At 44.0% G+C, this 10,545-nt stretch overlaps 1 protein-coding gene and 1 long non-coding RNA gene across 3 annotated transcripts in view; one reads left to right on the plus strand and one right to left on the minus strand.

Moving 5' to 3' along the window:
- Window positions 1-1,556: 1,556 nt before the first annotated feature.
- LOC125486598 lies at window positions 1,557-8,673 on the minus strand. The gene is made up of 3 exons (XR_007265240.1): window positions 8,510-8,673; window positions 4,684-4,761; window positions 1,557-1,749 (listed from the first exon to the last, which is right to left on the minus strand). It is a non-coding gene; the product is annotated as an uncharacterized LOC125486598 (long non-coding RNA).
- Window positions 8,674-9,055: 382 nt separating this feature from the next.
- Window positions 9,056-10,545, plus strand: part of smarce1 (SWI/SNF related, matrix associated, actin dependent regulator of chromatin, subfamily e, member 1) — a 61,283-nt gene continuing 59,793 nt past the window's right edge. The window contains exon 1 of one of the 2 annotated variants that reach the window (XM_048614364.1): window positions 9,056-9,443. The gene's annotated coding sequence lies outside the window, so the exon portion shown is untranslated. The remainder of the gene's footprint in view (window positions 9,444-10,545) is intronic. The other variant, XM_048614363.1, reaches the window with a different exon arrangement.

Raw genomic sequence — 10,545 nt, forward strand, 5'->3', positions numbered from 1 at the left:
TGTGTAAAATGTGCAATGGATTGGAGAAATGCCAGGGGGTGCAGGATTCAAGGAAATTGTTGTGGTAACAAAGACAATGACCATGGATGGATAGTAAGGATGAAAATTTTAAAACTGAGGCACAGGAGCTGGTGTAGGTGAACAAGCACAGGGTGGGTAAATGAATGGGACTAGGTGTGAATTACATGATAGATGTCAGAGTTTTTCTATTGACTCGCGAGACTTGAGTGTCAAAGGTAGTGCTAGCATTTGTTGACTATTCCTAGTTGTCCTTGAGCAGATGGTGGTGAACTGCATTCTTCTACCAGTCCATGTTGTATAATGTGTCATGTAAGTTCGCCCACATACCATCCAGGAGGAAATTCCAGGATTTGGACCCAATGGCACTGAAGGAACATTGATATATTTCTAAATCAGGATGATGAGTGGTTTGGAGGGGAACTTGTAGATGGAGGTGTCCCTATGTACCTGCTGCCCTTGTTCTTCTAAAAAGAAGTGGTTGTAGGTTTGGAAGGTGTGTTTCTTAGCACAGAATTCCCAGTCTCTGACCTGCTCTTGTAGCCACTATATTTATATGGCTAGAGACAAAAAAAACTGCAGATGCTGGAATCCAACGTAGACAAACAGGAGGCTGGAAGACCACAGCAGGCCAGGCAGCATCTGGAGGAAAGGAGAAGTTAATGTTTCGGGTATTACCCTTCCTCAGGACTATGGCTAGACCAGTTCAGTTCCTGGTCAATGGTAACCCCAGACTGTTGACGATGGTAAGTTCAGAAATGGTAATGTCATTCAATCTAAAGGGGAGATGGCTACATACCCTCCTGTTGGAGATGGGTATTACCGGGCACTTGTGTGGCATGAATGTTACTTGCTACTTACCAGCCCAAACCTACATATTGTTCAGATGTTTGTGCAGTTGGAGATGGACTGTTTCAGTATCTGAAGAGTCACGAATGGTGCTGAACATTGTGCAGCCATCAGCAAACATCCCCACTTCTCACCTTATCATGGAGGGAAGGACATTGATGAAACAGCTGAAGATGGCTGGGCCTAGGACATTACCCTGAGGAACTCCTGTTGAGATGTCCTGGAGCTGAAATGACTGATCTCCCCCTCCCCAGCAACCATAATCGTGTTCCTTTGTTTCAGCTATGAGTCCAACCAGCAGAGCATTTTCCCGCTGATTCCCATTCTCTCCAGTTTTGCTAGGGGTTCTTTGCTCCTTGATGCCACAGTTGGTAAAATGTTGCCTTGATGTCAAGGGCAGTTCCTCTCACCTTACCTGTTTTTCCAGGTGAGTTGAGTAACACAGTGCTGATAGCTGCTACTCAAATTTGGAAACTTCTTAAATATGTCAGCTTCAATAAATCCCTAATCAACTCCCCACTTATCAGTGTAACAGAGATGGTGTTACTATTCAAAGAGTTATTTTGTAAGAGAAGACTGAAGAAAGCTGATTTATTCAATTTACAACAACAAGTGTTCTGACGAAGGGTCATTGGACCTGAAATGTTAACTCTGATTTCTCTCCACAGATGCTACCAGGCCTGCTGAGCTTTTCCAGCAATTTCTGTTTTTATTTCTAATTTCCAGCATCCACAGTTATTTTGCTTTTTATTTAACCTAAAATGCGATGATTGCTGTGACCCCACAGAAGTACGTAAGGCAGTAACTGGTAGACTTATTAAAGAGGTTTTGGTAACATTATGAATGTATGTGCCAACGATTCTTTCACAACAGATTTAACATCTGCAAAACAATCAAACAAAAGTCTTGTATAATTATGAGGTAGACTTTAATTGTCAGTAATTTATCAATATAAGCCTGCCAATTCCAATCTGCCTTTAGTCTGGAATGTTTTTTAGGCAGACTGGCTCTCTGAGGTCCCGAGCCATTAATTACAGCTTATCCCCAACTGGAATCAGGAGAGTTTGCAGCAGAAAACAGGCCATTTAACCCAATAAATCAATGACCCAGGGGGCAGTGATCACAATATGATAGAATTCATCTTGCTGTTTGAGAGGGAGAAGCTGGAATCAGATGTAACGCTATTACAATCGAGTAAATGTAACTACAAAAATATGAGGGAGGAGCTGGACAGAGTTGATTGGAAGGGAAGCCTAGCAGGGAAGATGGTGAAGAAGCCATGGCAAAAGTTTCTGGCGGTAATTTGGGAGGCACAGCAGAAGTTCATCCCGAGGAAGACGAGGAGAACGAGGCAACAATGACTTACAAGAGAAGTCAGCGACAGCATAAAAGCCAAAGGAAAAGCATACATTGTGGTGAAGACTAATGGGAAGCCTTTAAAAACCAGCACAGGGTAACTAAAAAAGCAATAAGCAGGGAGAAGATGAAATATGAGGGTAAGCTAGTTTGTAATATAATAGAAGATTACAAGAGTAAAAGGTAAGAAAGAGGCAAGAGTGTATTGGACCACTAGAAAATGAGGCTAAAGAAGTAGCAATGAAGAACAAAGAAGCAGCAGAGGAACTGAATAGGTATTTTGCATCAGTTTTCATAGTGAAAGACACCAACAGCATATCAGAACTTCAAGAGAATCAGGGGGCACAGGTGAGTGTAGTGTCCATCACAAAGGAGAAGGTGCTGCGGAAGTCTTAAGGCAATGAAATCACCTGGACCAGATGGACTACACCCCAGAGTTCTGAAGGAGATAGCTGTGGAGATTGTAGAGGCTTTGGTGGTGATTTTTCAGGAATCACTGCATTCAGGGAGGGTCCCAGGGGACGTGAAAATGGCTAAAGTAACATCCCCATTTAAGAAAGGAGGGAAGCAGAAAACAGGAAACTATAGGCTGATTAGCTTGACCTTGGTCATTGGTAAGGTTTTAGAGTCCATTGTTATGGATTAGATTGCTGAATATTTGGAAGTGCAGTCAGTTCTGATATAATGCGATGTTTCCATTCTCTTGCAATCTTGTGTTATAAGAAAATTGCGCAATAGCCGTGCCAGTTAAACTAATGGGGTTGGAATCGCGTTACAGCCATTACAGGTAAGGAAAGCTCACATTCTACAAATAGCAGTCTAATTTCTTCAATTGCATTAAATTCAATTCCTGTTGAAGAAACACACGTTATAGCAGAACTGACCGTGCATGGTAAAATAGGGCTGAGTCAGCACAGCTTTGTCAAGGCGAACACATGCCTGGCAAATCTGTTAGAATGTTTTGAGGAGATAACAAGCAAGTTAGATAAAGGACGTGATCTAGTTGGATTTCGAGAAAGCCTTAGACAAGGTGCTACACAGAAGACTGCTAAATAAGATAATAGCCCATGTTAGGCGCAAGAAAAAAGGCATGAATAGAGGATTGGCTGACTGGCAGAGGCAGAGAGTGGGGATAAAGGGGTCTTTTTTAGGGTGGCAGCTGGTGATTAGTGAGTTCCACAGGGGTCAGTGTTTGGCCTACAACCATTCACGTTATACATTAATGATCTGGATGAAGGAACTGAGGGCATAGTTGCTAAATTTGCAAATGGCACAAAGATAGGTGGAGGTAGTGCTGAGGAAGAGGGGAGGCTACAGAAGGACTTGGACAGGCTAGGAGAGTGGGCAAGGAAGCAAAGAATACGGTGTGGGTAAGTGCGAGGTTATGCACTTTGGTAGGAAGAATAGAGGTCCAGACCATTTTTTAAATGGGGAAAGCCTTCCAAAATCTGAAGCTTAAAGGGACTTAGGAGTCATAATTCAGGATTCTCTTAAGCTTAACATACAGGTTCAGTTGGCAGTTCGGAAGGCAAATGCAATGTTAGCATTAATTTTGATAGGGCTAGAATACAAGAACAGGGATGTACAGCTGAGGCTGTATTATACTGTGGTCAGGCCACATTTGGAATATTGTGAGCAGTCTTGGGCCTTGTATCAAAGGAAGGATGTGCTGGCCTTGGAGGGAGTCCAGAAGGTGTTTACAAGAATGATCCCAGGAATGAAGGGCTTCTCATATGACGAGCAGTTGAGTCTTCTGGGTCTGTACTCGATGGAGTTTCAGAAGGATGAGGAAGGATCTGATTGAAATTTACAGAATACTGACAGGCCTGGGTAGAGTGGACGTGGAAAACATGTCTCCACTAGTTAGAAGCTGAGGGCACAGTTTCAGAGTGAAGGAACAGCCCTTTAGAACTGAAATGAGGGGGAATTTCTTCAGCCAGTGGGTAATTAATCTGTGGAAATCATGGAGCAGAAGGCTGTCATTCAGTGTATTTAAAACAGAGATACCTGGGTTCTTGATTAGTAGAGGGATCAAGGGTTATGAGGAGAATGCAGGAGAATGGGGTTGAGAAACATATCAGCCATGATTGAATGGTGAAGCAGACTCGATGGGCTGAATTGCCAAATTCTGCTCCTATGTCTTCTGGTCTTATGAATACTGGAGGGGGAGGAGGGGGATACAGTAATTGCAATTATGACCTATGTTGGAACCAACATCTTATGGATCAATAAGCAGGAAGTATTGTTTGGAAACTTCCAGGAACTATAAGCAATAAATGTATGAACTGGATGTCAATGGTTATAATCTCTGGATTACACCTGAGCCACATGCAAATTGCTGTCGGACTGATTGAGGTGGTGAACACATCTCTGAACAAGGATTCTGTTTCTCAGAGATAGTCCTGATGAAGGGTGTAAACCCGAAGTGTCGACTTTCCTGCTCCTCTGATACTGACTGACCTGCTGTGTTTCTCCAGCTCCACACTGTGTTCACAAGGATTCTGCTTCATAGTTGGAAATGAACTGGATGGGCTCCATCTGGTACAAGATATTAATGCAATTTAGAAATAGAACAGTCACAAAACAACCAAAAACTGGTAAATGTAAGGAAAGGCTCAGGTATAAAAAAAATACTTGACAAGAAATGAAAAGGAGTTGACAGAAAATGTGCTGAATTAGAGGAAAAGAGAAAACTAAAAGTGTAAATAAGTAAGTTAGGAGACAGAATTATGAAATGTGTAACATCAAAACAGACAGGCTGGTTGGGGTGTTTGAATATTTGGTATTTCTAGCCCAGGAAATTATAGAAACTGAATGTTTGAATATGTTCTACGCTGAGATAGATTTTGGGAAGTCAAGATTTATGGAGACTAGGTTGAGAAGTGAAATTGAGGTTAAGGTCAAATTGATTGTAATCATGTTGAGTGCACAGCAGTCTCGAGGATCTGTATGTATCTCTGTTTCTTGCAAATAACCTTTCACTGGCATTGGCAATATTGCCAAAAATGAAATGATTTTAGACAGTACAGGGTTACTAGCTGTGGTATTTTAAGGGATGTACCATACTTTAGCTGGCTGTCTCCCTTAAAGGGTACCTTTTGTTTGTTGTACCTGGTACAGTAGTCCATGTGCTGTAGATAGACCCATAATGCCTTTAGGGCTGGATCCTGGATTTTGACCCAGCGACAGTGAAGGAATAAGTCAGAATGGTGAGTGGCTTGGAGGGGAACTTGTAGATGGTGTTCCAATATATCTGTTGTCCTCGTCCTTCTGGATCCAAGTGTTTGTGGGTTTGGAAGGTGCTGTTTAAGGGTCTTTGGTGAATTTCTGCAGTGCATCTTGTAGATGATACACACTGCGGCTTCTGAGCATCGATGGTGGAGAGAATGAATATTTGTGGATGTGGTGCTAATCGAGCAGGGTGCTTTGTCCTGGATGGTGTCAAGCTGCTTGAGTGTTGTTGGAGCTGCTCTCATTTAGCCAAGTAGGGAGTATTCCATCACACTTCTGACTTGTGCCTCGTAGATGGTGGACTGGCTTTGGGGAGTCAGGAGTTGAGTTACTTGCTGCGGGATTCTTAGCCCCTGACCTGCTCTTGTAGGATTGTATTTATATGATGAGTCCAGTTCAGATTGTTGATAATGGGGAATTCAGTGATGGTAATGTCATTGAATGTCAAGGGTGATGGTTAGATTGTCTGTTATTGGACAGGGTCATTTCCTGACATTTATGTGGTGTGAAAGTTAGTTGCCCCTTGTCAGACTAAGCTTAAATATTGGGTAGATCTTGCATTTGGACAAGGACTGCTTCAGTATCTGAGTAGTCACAAATGGTTCGGAACATTGTGTAAACATCAGTGAATTTCTGATCTGATGATAGACAGAAGGTCATTGATGAAGCAGCTCAAGATGATTGCGCCTAGGACACTACGCTGAGGACCTCCTGCACAGATGCCCTGGTGCTGAGATGACTGACCTTCAATAGCCATAGAATCCCTACAGTGTGGAAACAAGCCATTCGGCCCAACAAGTCCACACTGCCCCTCCGAAGAGCATCCCACCTTGACCCATTCCTCTGATTTTCCATGTCTAACCCACCTAATCTAAACATCTATGGGGACTATTGGCAATTCAGCATGGCCAATCCACCTACCCTGCACATCTTTGGACTGTGGGAGGAAACCAGAGCACCTGGAGGGAATCCACGCAGACACAGGGAGAATGTGCAAACTCCACACAGACAGTCACCCGAGGCTGGAATCAAACCCAGGTCCCTGGCGCTGTGAGGCAGCAGTGCTAACCACCAAGCCCCCGTGCTGCCCATAGAGGCCCAGGTATGAATCCAGACAGCAAATGATTCCAGTTGACTCAGGTCTTTCTAGGGCTCCTTGATATTACACTTGGTCAAGTGTGGTCTTGATGTCAAGGGCTGTCACTCTCACTTCACCTCTGGAATTCAGCTCTTCTATCCATGGTTGAATCTAGGCTGTAATGAGGTCAGGAGTTGAGTGGTCCTGGCGCAACCCAAACTGGGTGTCACTGAGCAGGTTATTGCAGAGCAGGTGCTGCTTGAAAGCACTGTTGATGACACCTTCCATCACTTTACTGATAATTGAGACTGAAGAGGTAGTAATTGGCCAAGTTCAATTTGTCCTGCTTTTTGTACCCAGTACATACCTGGGCAACTTTCCACATTGTCAAGTCGATATCAGTGTTGTAGACAAACTGGATCAGCTTGACTATGGGTGTGATAAGTTCACACTTCCTCTGCATGGTGCTTAACATGGAGGAATACTGATGCATCAGCTCAGGGTGGGGCCACTGGATGATAATCAGCAGGCTTCCTTGCCCATATGTGGCCCGATGCCGTGAGACTCCATAGGCTCTAGAATCAATGCTGAACACTCACAAGGCAGCTCCCTCCTGATGATGTATGGTTCTGTGGGATGACCCAGAACATAGTGTATCTGGGACAGTGCGTGCAAGTTATGATTGCCTGACTGTGACTCTGTGAATCTTGTCATGTTTGTGAGACAGCTCTCCTAATTTTGGTACCATCCTTAGATGTTGGTAAGCAGGACTTTGCAGGTTTGACAGGCTTGCTTTAGCTGTTGTTGTGCTCAGGTCAATGTCAGATGATCCACCTAGTTTCATTCCTGGTGTGTTGCACTTTAGTGTTTGATACAAATGAATGGCTTTTGTGGCCAGTTGGAGGGCAGTTATTCATTCATTCTCAGGATGTGACTGGACCAAAATTTCCACTCTATTGCTTTGGGTCTACAGTTGTAGATTACCCAGGCTAGGTAAGGGAGGCAGATTACCAACCCTAAAAGGGCATTGGTGAACCAGATGGATTTCTAAACAACAATAACCTCCATCAGACTAGCTTTTTCAAGAAAAATCTAGGTTATATTGAATTCAAATATCACCATCTGCTGTGGTGGTATTCAAATCTTGACATTAGCCTGGGGATTTTGAAATATGAATTCATCTTTGGCTCAGTGGTTAACACTGCTGCCTCACAGCATCAGGGACCTGAGTTCAATTCTATCCTCAGGTGACTGCCTGTGTGGAGTTTGCACATTCTCCCTGTGTCTGCGTGGGTTTCCTCCAGGTGCTCCAGTTTCTTCCCACAGTCCAAAGATGTGCAGGCTAGGTGGATTGGTCATACTAAATTGCCCATAGTGTTCAGGGATGTATAGATTAGGTGGATGGATCTGGGAGAAATGCTCTGAGGGTCAGTGTGGGCTTGTTGGGCCAAAGGGCCTGTTTCCACATTGTAGGGATTCTATGATTCTTTATTACCACGGTTCTGTTGCCTCTCCAGTTAAGAGTCCATCACATTGCTTTAGATATACGTGACTGGTAAGGACAGTAGTTATTCTACCCGAAAAAAACACATGCAAACTAGATGGATTCTCACAACAAAGGCTACATGGTCATCATCAGACTTTTAATTACAGATTTTGTTTTTAATTTTGAATGTGAGATCCTGGGACACTAAAATGAAAGCAACATCCTGAAGTAGTCACACCAGAATCGAGACGTTAACGCTTGTTTTTCTCTCCACAGACAGTCTCTCAAGCAGTTTTAACTTTTATCCCTGGGACCTTGTGTCCCCGGATTACTCAATCAACAACTATAGCACCACACTATTGCCTCTCTGTTAATAATCTTGTGAATTAATTACCAACTAAATTGTAAATTTTATTAGTCACCAGCAACTGTCCAACGTGTTATTTGATAAGTGTTGGGTACATTGATTGTGTTTGAATATTGCCCCTTACCTGTTGGATTTCAGTGACTATTTGACTTGTTCCCAGTTCTGCAGCAAATTAAAATTAACATTTCTCAAGATAAGGAGATTTCTCAGTGAGAGAGGAGACGAAATAAATCAGTGTTAAAGAAACAATACAGCATAGGTGTTTTAGGTCAGACATACATTCCATTTGAAGTAGATTTATTGTCTCTAGCAGCACATTCTTACAAAAATGTTTTCCATTAAAAAGGAAATTATTACCTTATGACACCCATACAACGACTCATAACAACTGATATTGTAACAACATTACAACTGCGTTTATTTAATTTATAGAAAGGAACTTTATTTGGAGGCTCGAATGTACTGTTGCTAATTACATTGATATTTGGCCTTGGGTCGGCACGGTTGGAAAGCGGTTCGCAGATTCGGCGGAACTGTTTATAACTTTATAAAATTCTGCCAGGCCCAAGGTGGGAGTTTATTGGGGGAGATCAAGTCCATCCGAGGCGGCGGGTATTCCCCGGTGTCGGGAAAGTTTCCTCCGGCAGCTGTGGCCGGGTTTGGTTTGTGTGGAATGTGCGAGCTCGGCGCCCCCGGACAATAGGAGCCGCTCGCGCTCGGTCCGCGCGCTTCCCGCCCCCGGCCCCGGGCTTGCGGATCCAGACCCTTCCCCCCCTACCCCTCATAACCACCCTCCGGGAGACTCGTTACCGGACATCCCCCACCTCACCCCCTACCCCCCCTCCCCCTCTCCGGTGACACAGGACAGCTCCCGGCCTCGAGCTCCCTTCCCCCTACCTCGGCCAGGGATACCAGCCGGGACCTTACCACCTCCCCCCCGCCGCCCGATACCGGATACACCGGGACAGGACACGGCTCCAGATACAGCTCCCACCCCCTGACCAGGGACACCGCCCCGGGACCGCGGCTCCATCTGGACACAGGACTCCCTGCCCTCCGTGAGTCCAGCTTTGATCCCTCTGGGGAGGAGGGGGGAAGGGATGAGGTGAGGTGGGATGAACGGGACATAATGAGGATGAGCTGGGGTGAGGAGGCAGTGAAGGGAGAAGATTGGGGAGGGAGGGGGGTCTCTCTGAGGGTTCACTTTGCGTGGGATGTGTGGGTGCTGCAGGATATTGTCATGAGTAATATTCCGGAGCTGGGAGGTGATAATAACAGGGTGATTGATTCCCAATGAATTAAATCAAGCATAAAGACTGTCTTGGGAACATTGAGGGGGATGGGTGGAGAGTGACCCAGTTGAAATATTTGGGATTATAAAAGGTATGTAGACACACACAAGATATTTCTTCTGTAGGACAATAGGACTAGGCTGTTATCAGTCTAATAGTAGTTTAGGACAAAAACAGAAATTGTTGGAGAAACTCAGCTGGTCAGGCAGAATCTGTTGGGAGAAAAAGTTAACGTTTCAAGTCTGATGATCCTTCATCAGAGCCTCAGTAGTTTGGACTTGGCTAGCTCAGTTGGATGGACAGCTGGTTTGCAATGCAGGGTGACATGGACTCTCCTTTTCAACCTCACCCCTAACTTGAGGTGTGATAACCTTTAAGTTAAAGCACTTCTAATCATCTCTCTAATGAAAGAGTAGCCCTTTGGGACTATGATCGGTAGAGGACTCATTTCCACTTTACATTTGTTTTTTTCTTTCTCCACCATTGGCAACCTCTTTGTCTTTTGTTGGTCAAAAGTATAACAAGTGTTTAAAAAAAATTCCAACATTTTTTAACTCAAAAAAAAGTCCTAAACTCTCTTTTTTTGTCTCCACAGATGCCAGAACTGCTGAGTTTCTCCATATTTCTTTGCTATGTTAGCAGTATAAGACAGTCACTAATAAATCCATTTAAGAATTCAGGAAAAATGTCTCCCCAGAGAGTGGTGAGAATTCAGGACTTGGTAAGGAATACCAACCTGTCATGAGCAAATAGTGCATCTAGGACTGACAATGGAATGAAAGCCTTTTACTTGCATAGTACCTTTTAAAGTAAAAGGAATATCCCAAATTGTTTTATAGCCAGAGATAGTAGGAACTGCAGATGCTGG

The sequence above is a fragment of the Rhincodon typus genome, chromosome 30 (assembly GCF_021869965.1).
Source record: "Rhincodon typus isolate 14 chromosome 30, sRhiTyp1.1, whole genome shotgun sequence".
NCBI lineage: Eukaryota > Metazoa > Chordata > Chondrichthyes > Orectolobiformes > Rhincodontidae > Rhincodon > Rhincodon typus.